General features: G+C 42.0%; 1 protein-coding gene across 1 annotated transcript in view; it reads left to right on the top strand.

Annotated features, from left to right (window-relative positions):
- The first annotated feature begins 13,357 nt into the window (after positions 1-13,357).
- AGTR1 (angiotensin II receptor type 1) overlaps positions 13,358-15,495 on the top strand; it is a 52,699-nt gene continuing 50,561 nt past the window's right edge. Inside the window, exon 1 of the mRNA XM_075201904.1 lies at positions 13,358-13,499. The gene's annotated coding sequence lies outside the window, so the exon portion shown is untranslated. The remainder of the gene's footprint in view (positions 13,500-15,495) is intronic.

Below are 15,495 nucleotides of genomic sequence, written 5' to 3'. Positions count from 1 at the left end.
TTTTCTGTTACTGGTTTACTACTGCAAAATTTAGTTGCTTATTCTGTCCTGCTTTCTATGTATTAGTCGAAGTGTACCTGTCTCTCATACAAAGAGCAGGCAGCAATTATGTGAGTGAACCAGAAGTGTTTTTTTTTTTTTAACTTCAATAGTATTTTTATTATTCATTTTTCAAAAATTATGGGGTACAGAAAGAAGAAAGGGATGGGGGGTAAGGAAAGGACACAAAATTAAAAGGAGAAGGGTTGAGGGGGTACATAGTGGGGGGAACATATTAAACAATTCTGCTGTTAAACCATATTGAACACATGAGGGAGGGAACCTAATAGGTTCCCTTCCAATTCGTGAAAGTTACACTGGTCGAATGGTCACCATGGAACTACTAATAGGGACAATGAGGAACTTCGCTAAGTGTAGGAGATGCAGGTAGTAAATCAGAGTCTATTCGGTCTGGACGCGCTCCCTCTCTGTCCGTAACATACACATGCCAGCTGAACCACTTCATTATCAGGGGCGAGGTGGCAGTGGAGTAGGGCATCCCCTCTGTCTCCATTTCAAAGCTGAATTGCACCTTGGCCACTATTTTCGATATCAAGGGTATCTGTGTTGACTTCCAACCTTGAGCTAAGGAGGCTCTTGTGGAAATCAGAATATGACTAAAGACATATTTAGCATGTGATGGAAACTGAGGGTGGTAATGCTGCCGCAACGCAACCTCCGGGGTAGGAGAGAGATTTTGTCTAGTAACCTTATTGGCTAGCTGGAATATTTGTACCCAGAACGACTGTATATGGGGACAATTCCAGAATATATGCATCAAATCCCCCGGTATATTGCATTGCCGACCAGAAAAGTTTCGACTGGGAAGGCCACATTTTATGAAGTTTAGTTGGGGTAAGATACAATCTATTAATTAATTTTATCATCATTTCTGTGTGATTTATACATTTGGACATTCGGAACAAGTTTGTGAAAATGGCTTCCCATTCTTCACTTTCCAACTCTAGTTGAAGGTCAGATTCCCACTGAAATTGTATTTTAGTTTTATTTTCTGATGTAGAGGGGAGAGTATAGCGGTACTAGAAGGTAATGCTGGCTCTATTATCTCCTTTTGTTAATTTAGTGAACAGCAAGGGCGGTGGTGTTGTAATAGGTAGACCTAGTCTGGGAAGGGAATTAAACCAGTGTCTGAGCTGCAGGTATTTATAAAATTCCTGGGAAGTGAGGTGAAATCTTACCTTTATTTGTGTAAAAGATAGTAAACTCTGATCCTCTACTAATTGAGAGAATGAGGATATTCCGTTTGATACCCATAGGCTGAGATGTAAATTAGGAAATAATTTAGCCACTGCAGCTAAGGAGATATTTTTGGTCGGGACCAGAGTCATAGAATTGACCTTTAACACTTTGTCCCACACCAACAGGGAGTCCCTAGTTGTCTTTGGTAATTGGGAATTTACAGGGCGCCAATTTTTTGGAACCCAGATCAAATCTGCCAATGGGAAATGCGGTTTAAGAGCTTTCTCCAGGTCTACCCATGGTTTTTGGTGCATCGGAAGGGACCAGTCACGAAGCTGAGAAAGTAAGCAAGCCGCATGGTATCTGTACAAGTCTGGCAACTCCAAATCTCCCTGTTGTTTAGGCAAATACATCCGAGAACTGGCTATCCGTGGGGGTTTGTGCTTCCAGACATATAATATAACTGAATGCAGTTTATCCAATAAAGATTGGGGGATACAAACAGGAATATTACGGAATAAATACATCATTTTTGGGAGCAACATCATCTTGAAGGCTGCGATCCTTCCCAACCAGGAGACCTCGCTGCAGACCCAGGATTTACTTAAAGTTGAAAGTTGGAGGGTTAGAGATGAAAAATTAAGATTAATCGTATTTTCCAGTGAGGAAGTGATTTGAATACCCAAATATTTCAGTGCCGACATCTTCCATGAGTAGTGAAAAGATGTTTTAAGGAGTTGCACCTTCTCATGGGGAATATTTATTGGAAGGGCTTCTGATTTAGTGGAGTTTAGCTTATAATATGAAGCTCGGCTATATGTATCTAAAATATTATGAAGGGTCGGAAGCAAAGTCCCCGGGTCAGTTACAAAAAGCAAAACGTCATCGACAAATAGACATATTTTATGCAAGGTATTTTTAACAATGGCACCAGGAAAGAGATGTGAGGATCTAATGGATATGGCAAGAGGTTCCATTGCCAAGACAAATATCAACGGGGATAAGGGGCAATCCTGTCGAGTTCCGTTTGTGGTCGTGAATCTATCCGACAGGAATCCGTTACTAAACACTCTAGCCGATGGGTGGGAATATAAGGCCAAAATAGCCCTCAAAAAGTCGCCATGGAATCCAAACCGGAGAAGGACCCCCTCCATGTAGCCCCAATGTAGTCTATCAAATGCCTTCTCGGCATCAAGGGAGAGGACTAACAGCTCAGACTGGGCCTCTGAGAACCATTCTATAATATTAAGCACTCTTCTCGTATTATCCGAGGCCTGCAGCCCCTGAACAAATCCCACCTGGTCTGGATGGATTAAATTCGGGAGAAGTCCGTTAAGCCTATTTGCTATCAGTTTAGCATATATTTTGATATCAGAATTCAGAAGGGCGATTGGCCTATAATTGAGACACGATGCTGGGTCCTTCCCCGGTTTGGGTATAGCGACGATTCGAGATTCTAACATTTCAGAGGGAAATGACCCATGTGATGTTCCTGCGTTAAATAGTTGCTCTAATATTGGGAGGAGATCTTCCTGGAACATAACATAAAAGCCATTGATATAACCGTCAGGGCCAGGGGCTTTGTCTCTTGGTAGGTTTTTAATAATTGTTTGTATTTCAGCTTGGGACCAGGGGGCAGATAGGGATTCTGCGGTCTCCGGATCTACTTTGGGGATATGCAGACTACTTAAGAAGCCATCTATGTCTGCCAGAGACGGTTGATGCAATAAGCTATCCTTTTTCAAATTATATAGTTTAGCATAGTACTGAGCAAACATATTAGCTATACTTTTAGGGTTAGATACTTTTTGTCCACTTTCGTCCACTAGATGTTTAATTCTATGTTTGGCTCTTTGACCCCTACACTTTCTAGCCAAAAGCTTCCCCGCTCTGTTCCCTGCAACATAGAATTTTTGCCTAAGTTTAGTCAAAGCTTGTTGTGTTTTGGCCATCAACAGTTTCTGGAGTTGACCTCGGACCTGTGTCAGTTCATTCTTTAGTTCAGTACAAGGGCGCTCCTTATTTTGGGATTCTAGGGTTTGTAATTTTAATTCTAGCTCAGTTTGGCGGTGTGCATTAGCTCTTTTTAACCGGGCACCTGTCTGAATCGTCACTCCTCTCAAAACTGCTTTCAGAGCACACCAAAAATTAAAAATATTAGTGTCCTCCGGGGCATTATTTTGACAGTATTGGTGGAGAGCGTTCTTGAGGTCTAATTTAGCTTCCAGAAGTGTCAATAAATATGTTGGCATGCGCCAGGGCCTAGGAGCTTCGTACGGTCGCTCCCTATGCCACGTCCACAACACTGGGGCATGGTCAGACCAAGATATTGGTAGAATTTTAATTTGTTTAGTGGCCTGTAGTGTCCACTTATCAGTTAAGATAAGGTCTATACGGGAGTAGGAATTATGGACAGAGGAAAAATACGTGTAGTCCCTGCCACTCGGTTCCGAGATTCTCCAGACATCATACAGGTCGAACTCTGCTAACAACTTAGAAAAAGCTAATGAAGGTCCTGGTATAGCGGGAAGAGTAGAATTATAAGGAGAAGATGGAGATGGGGAGGACCTATCTAGCCTAGGGTCTGCCACAATATTAAAGTCTCCCATGACGATCAATTTACCTTCTTTGTGTTTCTCTATTTCCCGGAAGACTCTTCTTAAAAAAGGAATCTGGCGTGAGTTTGGAGCATAAAGTGAAACCAAGGTCACTGGTTTGTTTTCTAATAGACCGACTAGAATCAAGTATCTACCCGCTTTATCTGCTATGGTAGTCTTATTCACATAAGTAACTCTACTGCTAAATAGCAAGGCTACTCCATAACGTTTTAATGGGTCGTTTGCCGTGAAACAAGTCGGATAATGGTTATCTCGAAGAGTGGGGGGAGCTGCGGCCCTAAAATGTGTTTCCTGCAGGGATACTATGTCGGCAGAAGCAGAAGTGTTTTAATAAAACAAATATACAGGGAAGCCAATAAGTGCAGGGAATCTGAAAACAGCAATTCGGTTCAAGTAAGGATATGTTTCAGACATCAGGTATTGCAAGTTAGTCCATAGCAACAATGGTTTCAGGACATGAAGGGTTAACCCTCCAAGGTAGCAGGTCAATCAGGTTTGAGTCACGGATGCAGGGAGTGATTAATGGTACAGTGTATAGCAACACAGACTCAAGGTTGGGTGTAATGCCAATTGTGGCCTGTGTGAAGATGGCACTGGAGAGCAACACAGAACAAGCACAGGCCAGACCAAGCTGCAAATCTGGATGGTGGAACGAAGTGCGATCGCAGACGAAGGGCAGAGTAAAATACCAGACGAAGGGTCAGCCAAGCAGTGATATGCGTTGTCGGGATCACATGCAAAAGGGTGAATCCAGGCAGCAATCAGGGATGGTCAGGTCACAGGCAGAGGCCAAACCGAAGTAACACTGGAGCTGGTTATTCAGAAGGATAGCAGACAAACAGCAGAAGCCAGGAACAAACGATGAACTACAAGGAACACTGACTGAGGCAGCTATATAAAGCAGTGGAACAGGTGCAGGCACTAATCAAGGAAGAAGATTAACTTCTGCAGGCAAGGTGGAATGTTCAATGACAAAACAACAGCACCTTTGGTGGTATTGAAGTATTGCAGCCACATACAAGATAAAGGCAGAGTCCTAACAGGAGGATTGTTGTACAGTTGTATATGGGAGGGGGGCTCTATCTGGTATCAATGCACCCCACATCCTGCACTAATTGGTCATCGATACAGGCCAATGCCATGTGTGTCACCAGCTACCTCTGTCTGCAGAACATCATCTCTTTGGGTGCTGCTTTTAGTGTATCAGATATGCCTGCAATTATTATTATTATTATTATTATTATCATTTATTTGTTAGGCGCCACAAGGTATCCGCAGCGCCGCACACAGTACTAACAGTAGACTATACAGGGTGAAACCATACAGAACAATGAACAAAAAGTCCCAATACTTCAGAAACTCCGGCTAGTCATATGCAGTAAAGACAGAGCGGAAGAACAGGTATGGAGACAGGAGGGGACCCTGCTCATACGAGCTTGCTTCCTAAGGGAGGGAAAACACACCAGGCACAAGAGGAGCCAGTTGAGGCAAGGGGAGAGAAGGAAGGACGAGCTGAAGGGAGGAGATGGAGGTTAAGTAGATGGTTGGTAGGCTTTACGGAAGAGGTGAGTTTTCAGTGTACATTTGAACAGGGCTGCCAAGAGGAATTCAGGGCCCGGGTACAACAAATTCATGGGGCCCCCCCTCATAGTCGAGTAAGCCCCAAAATTTTTTAGTGTGTAGTCATACATTCAGGGGCGTGGCAATGCGCCGTTGGGGCGTGGCTAGCCTAACGGCGGTGCAAAATTTTTCGGAGGTGTGGTCATGCATTTCGGGGCATGGCAAATGCGCCATTGGGGCGTGGCTAGCATTAAAATCACTAGACTCTCGATTCGCCGGAGCGTCACATGTGTTCAAGCACTCCTGACTTTCAGGACATCTACCAGCACAGTGTAGTATACAAAGAATGCAGTGTGTACACAAACAGTTCAGTTTTGGCCTACACCTTACATTGGGCACAACATTCACCAAAAATTGCCATTGTCCCTACTAGAATCACAACATTTCACACACTGTGCTGCTCTCTCCTACCTGTTCTTCTCACTTTCTCCACCTGTGGCTGCTGGTTTCGTTAGTTGTGGCTTGTCCGGATCCAGGAATGTTGAAGGACCTATTTTGAAAAAAAATGGCTACATTTAGAAAATTACAGCCAGCCCCGGCGTTAAATCAATAGCACTCACGATTAATAATTAGGCCTTCCTCCAGCCCCAACATTAAAATAATACTATTCACATTTAATAAATAAACCTATTTCCCTTCCTGCAAGCAGCTCCAACAGTACCTATTTCTTGCAACCATCACTGCCATTAAATAATTCATAATCACATTTAATAAATAGACCTCATTGTCCCTAAACTTACCCCAACATTCAGTAGCCCCCAAAACTTTTTTTTCTCCTCTGTTCCTCTCTCCCACTTTTTTTTCCTCCTCTGTTCCTCTTTCCCACTTTTTTTTCCTCCACTGTTCCTCTTTCCCACTTTTTTTTCCTCCTCTGTTCCTCTTTCCCACTTTTTTTTCCTCCACTGTTCCTCTTTCCCACCTTTTTTTCTCCTCTGTTCCTCTCTCCTTTTTTCCTCCACTGTTCCTCTTTCCCACCTTTTTTTCTCCTCTGTTCCTCTCTCCTTTTTTCCTCCTCTGTTCCTCTTTCCCACTTTTTTTCCTCCTTTGTTCCTCTTTCCCACTTTTTTTTCTTCTCTGTTCCTCTCTCCCACTTTTTTTTCCTCCTCTGTTCCTCTTTTCCACTTTTTTTTCATCCACTGTTCTTCTTTCCCACTTTTTTTTCTCCTCTGTTCCTCTCTTCCACTTTTTTTTCCTCCTCTGTTCCTCTTTACCACTTTTTTTTCCTCCACTGTTCCTCTTTCCCACCTTTTTTCTCCTCTGTTCCTCTTTCCCACTTTTTTTTTTATTCCTCTGTGGCTCTCTGCTTTTTTTCCAACTCTGTTTCTCTCTCCCCTTTCTTTATAGTACTGTCCCTCTCTGTTTTCCTCCCCTTGCCTCTCCGTTTCTTTACTTACCTTTTGTCAACTTCTTTCCTTTCTTTTCTTCTCTTCTGTCTCCTCTTCTGTCTTCTTTCTTCATGCTGGCTGCAGCGCTCCTCACTGACTGACGAGCGTGACTTGATGACGTCACGCCCGGCAGTCAGTGTGAATAGAGGAGAGGAGAGACACGGCGCCGCGCGGTCATGTGAGTATCGGGGTTTTTTTCCCGGTTTTTTTTCTTCCAGCTCCCCGGGGGGAAAAAAAAAATCGCAAAAAATAATAAAAATAAATAAATAATTAAATTAGCGGAGAGGGCCCGGCCCGGGCCCCCTGGCATGGCCGGGCCCGGGTAAAATGTACCCGCTCCCCCCCCTCTCAGCGGCCCTGCATTTGAAGGAGCACAGGGTAGGAGAGAGACGGATGGAACGAGGGAGGTCGTTCCAGAGAAGGGAGGCTGCACGGGAAAAGTCTTGGATTCTGGAGTGGGAAGAGGTGATAAGAGTGGAAGAGAGGTGTCGGTCATTGGCCGAGCGCAGGGAGCGGGCAGGAGTGCGAAGGGAGAGGAGGCTAGAGATATATGGGGCAGTAGACTGGGAGAGAGCCTTGTAAGTGGTGGTGAGGAGTTTGAAAAGGATTCTGTAGGGGAAGGGGAGCCAGTGTAAGGCAAGGCAGAGAGGGGAGGCAGAGGAGGAGCGGCGTGAGAGGAAGATGAGTCTTGCGGCCGCATTGAGTATAGAGCGGAGGGGGGAGAGACGGAAGTAAGGGAGGCCAGTGAGGAGGAGGTTACAATAATCGAGGCGGGAGATGATGAGGCGTGGATGATAGAGAAAAGGACGGATGCGGGCGATGTTGCGTAGTTGGAAGCGACAGGCTTGGGCAAGGGAATGAATGTGGAGGGCAAAAGAGAAAGAGGAGTCGAGGGTGACACCCAGGCAGCAAAGTTGGGTGACAGAGGAGATGGTGATGGTATTGACGACAATAGAGAGGTCATGGTGGGATGGGAGTCTGGGCGGAGGAAAGACAATGAGTCCAGTTTTAGAGATATTGATTTTGAGAAAGCGCTCGGACATCCAGGAGGAGATGGTGGAGATACCCGAGCGAGGAGGGTGGAGGAAAGATCAGGAGAGGAAATATAGAGTTGAATGTCATCAGCATAAAGGTGATACTGAAGACCGAAGAAGGAGATAAGAGCACCAAGGGAGGAAGTATAGAGGGAAAAGAGTAGAGGGCCAAGAACAGAGCCCTGCGGGTCTCCTACAGGGAGCGGGTAGGGGAGGAGAAAGAACCAGGCCTGGATACAGAGAAGGAGCGATTAGCGAGGTATGAGGCGAACCAGGCATGGACAGAACCGGAGAGGCCGAGAGAGAGAAGAGTTTGCAGCAGGAGGGGGTGGTCCACGGTGTCAAAGGCTGCAGAGAGGTCAAGGAGGATGAGGACGGAGAAGTGACCTTTGGATTTGGCAGATAGGAGATAATTAGTAACCTTGGCCAGGGCAGTTTCGGTAGAATGGAGGGGGCGGTAGCCGGATTGGAGAGGTCAAGGAGGGATTTGTCCGCGAGGTGCCTGGTTAGGCGGCTGCAGACAATCCACTCAAGTAATTTGGAGACATAGGGGAGAAGAGAGAAAGTGATAATTAGCAAGAGATGTGGGGTCAAGATTGGGTTTTTTGAGGATAGGAGATATAAGAGCGTGTTTAAATGAGGAGGGTACTACACCAGAGGAGAGTGATAGGTTGAAAAGGTGTGCTAGGTAAGAGCAGGCCGTTGGAGAGAGAGAGAGCGAAGGAGGTGGAAGGGGATGGGATCGAGAGGGCAGGAAGAGGGTGGAGAGGAAAGAATAAGGGAGCAAACTTCTCCACCAGTTGTAGGGCTCTGCAATGGATTAAGTTGTAGGGCTCTGCAATGGAATAAGACCTCATCATTTGTCTTGGGATCCTGAACACCTGTGCCTGGCCTTTGTAGTCTTCCATTTCCAAAAGATTTGTGCCAGTTCATCAATTGTTTGCTGTTCCTTGTCTCACTCTCTATACTCCTGTGATCTGTAAATGATTGGTCGCATCGTATCTGACTCCTGCTTAACTTATCATTTTGTATCTTTTTTCTGTAACCCTGACTTTGGCTTTGCTTCTGTTTGCTCCTTAGTACAGTTGTGGATCTCCTGGTTTCTGCCCTGGCATGCTGACCATCCTCCTGTGTACTCCTTCTGTGATGTCTCCTGCTTTCTACTATGCATTGCTCAGTGTCTGTTAAAGCTGCTACTAGTGCAGCATTCAGTCCCTTCTATCTCCTGAGGATATTTCAGTATCCAGCCTCTGCTACATAACACATATGTAAGCCTTCAGTTCCTGTGATTTGTAAACTGCTTTAAAGCTGCAGTAGGCTGGCCCTCAGGGATCAGATTGTGATTGCAGGCTGCTGCCTAAACCCAAATCCAGAGTGTTGTCCTCCCTTCTTCTTATATAGAGACAAAATGGTTTTTGCTGAAATGCGGGTATGGCGCTGCCTATTTTACTACAAATCTTATTATTCTATACCATACTTGCCAACTCTCCAGGAATGTCCGGGAGACTCCCGCATTTCGCAGGAGTCTCCCGGACTCCCAGGAGAGTGTGGCAATCTCCCTGATCTGCCCACTTCCTAGTGAAGTGGGCAGAATTCAGTTCAAATGCCGCAATTCACCCGGAATCGCAGTGTCTGATCCCGCACCCCGCTGTAAAATGACGCGTTTTGCATCATTACGTCACGGGGCCCACATTCACCCGGCAGCTCCCGGAAGCCAAATATAAAATGTTGGCAAGTATGTTCTATACCTTACTATATGCACACCAAATATTGCTTTGATAATGTTGATAGGTACTTTTTTTTTGCATGTAGTGAAATGGGATCTTATGTCAGTGATAGAGTACATACAATCTGCAATTCAATTAGAATACTATATGCACATGTTTCATATACCAATACTACACAATGCCAGCATATATCTACATCGAAGTGAAGTGTCTTACAGTATTGTTGTTGTTCCTTCCTTTCCTTGATGTACCCAGTGGTCTGAGGAGACTTTTCGTTTTTCTTTCACTTCCCTTGTTTCCCGATGCATGTACACATCATAAAGATATGGGGACAACATATAGAGCTATTTATATTTCATCCTCTGCTTACAAGTACAAGCCTGAGCAAGCATTGGAATCTAACACTGACTGATAAATGTCACACATGATAGGAAAACTTATATACTAGATACCTTATTGATTTATAAAAGTTTATAAAATTTATAGCGATACTGAATGGAGTCGCATGCAGCTTTCAAAGTTCAGCACAAAAATAAGGAATGTAGTGGCTGTATCCTATCCCAATTCTGATCCATGCATCTCTTCTTATCCCTTCGGTCCGCGCTACTGTCTCTGTTTGCAGTGTTTCTGGCTCCTACAGAGTGCTAATACTGACCCCTGTCCACCGCCAAAAACGCCTACAATAGGCATGTGAGCACCGGAACTGGACCATAAAGCAATGGAAAAAGGAGGCCTGGCCGGGTCTGATCAATCACATTTTCTTTTATATCATGTAGACGGCTGCGTGTGTGTGCGTAATTTACCTGGGGAAGAGATGGTACCAGGATGTACTATGGTAAGAAAGCAAGCCAGTGGAGGCAGTGTGATGCTCTGGGCAATGTTCTGCTGGGAAACCTTGGGTCCTGGCATTCATGTGGATGTTACTTTGAACGTACTAGCTACCTAAACATTGTTGCAGACCTAGTACACCCCTTCATGGCAACGGATTTTCTGATGGCACGGGCCTCTTTTAGCAGGATAATATGCCCTGCCACACTGCAAAAATTGTTCCGGAATGGTTTGAGAAACATGACATAGAATTCAAATTCCCCAGTTCTGAATCCAATCAAGCATCTGTGGGATGTGCTGGAAAAGCAAGTCCGAGCCATGAGGGCCCCACCTTGCATCCTACAGGACTTTAAGGATCTGCTGCTAACATCTTGGTGCCAGATACGACAGGACACCCGCCTTGATGAGGCAGAGCTGTTTTGGCTGCACAAGGGAAACTACCCAATATTAGAGAGCTGGTTTTAATGTTGTGGCTGATCGGTGTATACTACTGTGTTTAGAGTATGTTATAGAGGGAATTACGATATCGTGGAATAGTGCAGTTTGATGTGGTAATGCAAATGAATGGTTAATTGGAAGTGTGTATACCGATTTCTGTGCCCTTGAAAAAATAAATGCCATTACGTTAGTTTTGGAATCCTTGATGAATCAGGCCCACAGTCATTAACACTAGAGATGGGCGGGTCCGGTTCCCCGAGAACCGAACCCACCCAAACTTTGGCTATCCGAGTACCGAGCTGAGGAGCTTGGTACTCTCCCGCCTGCTCCGAATCGAAATCGAGGCCGAACGTCATTGAGACGTCGTCGGATCTCGGGGCTCGGTTCTCGCGATACTTGAAGATTATAAATACACGACTCCACAGCAATCCATCGCCATTTGACAGAGGGAGAGAGCAGGGTGTAGTCACAGGCTGATTAGAGCAGGGACAAAGAATACAATATTCTTATTGCAATTGCTCTAACAAAAATCGCTAGAGAAGAGAGGAGGATAGAGGTTGATAATTTTGTTTTAATATTTGGCACTCCCCAGTGCTTTTGGGGTGTCCGCCATAATTGTGCATAAATATTTCTGGCTGTCAAAAGTCATATCTGTCAGCAGTATCTACCAAATAATTTTTAGCACTCAGTGCTTTTGGGGTGTCCCCCATAATTGTGCATAAATATTTCTGGCTGTCAAAAGTCATATCTGTCAGCAGTATCTACCAAATAATTTTTACCACTACAAGTGCTTTGCGCTCAAAGCAGTCCACATATGATCAGAATGAGCAACCAGGTTCTGTCACCAGTCCTAATGTTAGTGTTCCCAGTACGTCATCTGGCCAAGGCGATGTCAAACAACAGAGTGTTTCCAAATCAGTGCAAAAAACAAACAAAAAAAAAAAAATTACTGTGTTGAAGCGAAAACGAAGTGTTACTGAGCAACAGTTAAGTGCCGATAAAAAAAAAATTGCAAACATGCCATTCTACACACGCAGGCGCAAAGAGAGAATGAGGCCTTCACCTTTGGCTATTAGTGGCAGATCCCAAAAAAATTACCGAGCCTACAATTGCTGCACAACTACTGTTACGCATCAAAGCCGAGCTGCAAGATAACAGTAAGGCATTAGAGGAGAATGTTTGCTCTGATTCCCAAATGACAACAATCCCTGTGGAGAGTCCATCCAACAGTGGGATGTCTAATCGTGAGCATTCTGTTAGTGTACCCATAAACAAGGGCCCTTTCAGCAGTTCTGCTGATGTGTACCTGAACAGCCCGAGTGTAGCCGGTGATACACAAATTGAGGATGCCACTTTGGAAATAGAAGAGGATGAGATTTATGGAGGTGACGAGGGCGCTAATGAGGATGTTGATGATTATGATGCAGACAGATACCAAATTGCCTTTCTCAATTTCTATTTATATTCTAGATTATATAACGGCTGAATAGTTTTCTATTTTACTCCTAGTGGAGAGGGGATCTGATGCAGACAGATACCAAACTGCCTTTGTCCATTTCTTTGTATATTCAAATTTCTAGTTCTACAGTCTATGCAGGCTGCTTTTTTTATATTCAACTACAAGTGGAGGGTGGGGGGGGCATAGATAGCCACCAAAGTACCGTGGTCCATTTAATTTTACTTTCTAGCTCCACAGTCTGTGCAGGCTGCTTTTTTAATATTCAACTACAAGTGTAGGGTGTAATATACACCCAAAGACGATGGCTACATTGCCAATAATCAAAGATGGAGGAGGTAGACAACCAGGTTTGACTGTATAATTCGCAGACAAGTGTTTGCATTAAGGATGGGCTACCAGGGATTAAACTGCTTTTTTCATAATTTATTAGCTTTAGAATTACCTCACTTATCTAAGAAACTGGTGGAGCACTAAATTAGGTTATTTTAGACCAAATTTTTTTTATTTTTTTCAAAAATAGCAAAACAAAACCAAACAAAACCAAAACCAAAACACGCAAGGGCGGTTTTGCAAAACCAAAACCAAAACAAGACGGTAATCCAGATCCAAAACTGAATCCAAAACCAAAACACGGGGGTCAGTGACTATCTCTAATTAACACATCCATTGATGCGGATTTTTGCACATTGAGGATATTTAATAATGGAGACTGAAAATAAGTCAATGTTATTTATTGGATTGTTACTTATATAATTGAGGATATGGACGTTGAATCTTCTAAACAAGAGTAGGTAAAATATAAAATAATAATAGTAATAATAAAATAGAATATTAAAATTAATTTCCAAGCATCAACTGAGAGGAATCGTGTGTCTCCTTTGTAGACATAATTTCTTCTTTCTCTTACTTTAACTGTATGTCTATCCCATGTTTTCCTAGACACTGTAAGATGAGATCAGCAGAGGCGTGTCTTGCAATTGATGTGAAGGATAAGACACAGAGCTGAAATACACTGATATACAGCTGTGAGTGTAGGATCAAAAATTAACTCTGCTTCCTCGAAAAGCACAGATGCTTCTCTATCTGCTCCGTCACCTGAGCTCAGTTCACGCTGTAAACTGATACGTTAGTGCTGGATTCTATTTTTTGAGGTATGAAACACATCTGACTCCTATCAATCTCTGCAAGTGATTCTTCCGTTTCTTTTATTTTTTTGGGACTAAGAAAAAGTGAGCATGTCAAACATTAACTGAAATTTATAATATGCTGTCTATTTGTAACATAAACCTATAGTAAGTAATTGTTTCCTTCAATAGTTTTCCTTCAGTTAGAGGAAAACATTCAGATAAATTATGCGGAAAGTTATTTTTCTAGCCTGTCTTTCTCTATTCTCTCTACAGTTTCACTGGAGTTGTTTCAGGCAGCTTAACCTAACATCATAACTTTATCTTGTTTTAATGCCATCAATGTTTATGCATTTTTTCTGCATTCTTTGTGCACATCATGCATTGCCTTATTACGGCACTAATTATATAGTTTAAGACCTTTTGACATGATATGTTAATCTTTAAGAATATATTTCAAGTTTAAGTTCTTAAATTTAAGTGAAATAGGTTTGTACATAATTATAAATATATATATATATATATATATATATATATGTATATATATATATATATATATATATATATATATATATATACATATATATATATATATATATATATATATATATATATATATATATACATTTATATATATATATATATATATATATATATATATATATACCATGCTGCCAGTTTCTTAGACTGCTGCTGACTAGAATTACATATCGAGAAACAAATTGTATTTCTTATATCTAATCCAGTTTTTATTACAAGGTCTCTGATTTTTATTATCTGAAGCAGTCATCTGTTTTGCTGCTTACTCTTAGATTAGCTGATAATGATGTTGTTTGTGCAGTGGTGACAGCTATGTAGTTTAGACAATTGTGTACTGTACAGAGGACTGTGTTCCAGTTTCCTGCTCAGATCTGTTAATCTCAGTCTGTGACTTCTTCAAATCACATGTAATGGAAAGCAAGTCGTAGTATTTATGGACAAAAATACTAAGCATTAATATTACATAAAACCAAGAAGAATAAAATAATAATTAATTATGCTGTATAGTTAATAAACATGTTGTAAAGTTGTGATCATAGATTATTTGTATCACTTTAATTATCCAGTAGCTGTACTGTAGTATTGTTATGTAGTCACATAAAATATTGAATAATTTACAGTGTGACCTGTTAAACTACTGGTTTCTATGAACTATCGAACGAAGATGCCACTAATACCTACATAAACTTTAAATTAACTTCAATGTGCATGAAATAATTTGGCTGCAAAGTGGGATTATATCTAGTTTCAAATGAAATAGAAAATGTGCCACATATTTAAATGCATTTGTCTTCGCACAATGTTCCACGGTTGCCTTTTGACATTGGTAAACACGGAACATCTGTTAATAGCACATTGGCTAACTTAACTGGTATTTAGTATTAATATTGTTACCTATTCCAGATTTTAAATGCACCTGGATAAGTATAACTGAATGTGGAACTGAACTGACAGTTCATTGTGAACATTGAGTATACTGGTCCAGGGAATGGAACCTATTTTCTAGCTATTTCAAAATTAATGTTACCATCAAAACTGTTTCATTGATAAAACAGATCAGCACATTAGATTAAAAATGATTGGCATGAATATATTAGTTACTTAGATAATGACAACATAATTCAGCGCTATTTGGCTTTTGATTAAAATCAACATTATCCGAGTAATGTCAACATTATACTTACTTATAATATTATTAGTTACATAAACTATTTTACAGGTTAGTGTTTCATGAAACAAGAGCAAACTGATTTTTGTAAAATCCAACGTTAGCCACTTTGCCATAGTTTCTTGATGGAATCATTCCAAAATCAACTGAGCCTCTATATTAATAATGAGGGGGTGTATGACAAATTACAGTGTGGTATGTCTTTTTTTTTTTTTAAATGCATGCTTGCAGACGTGTCAGAAACTAGGAGCTAGAACATAATCCATATATACATAAATACATATATATTGGCAGTTTTCAACTCAAAGAAAAGAT

Source organism: Mixophyes fleayi, chromosome 3 (genome assembly GCF_038048845.1).
Source record: "Mixophyes fleayi isolate aMixFle1 chromosome 3, aMixFle1.hap1, whole genome shotgun sequence".
Lineage (NCBI taxonomy): Eukaryota > Metazoa > Chordata > Amphibia > Anura > Limnodynastidae > Mixophyes > Mixophyes fleayi.
Note: the sequence above shows the minus strand (reverse complement) of the source record. Positions and strands in the feature narration are given on the sequence as shown.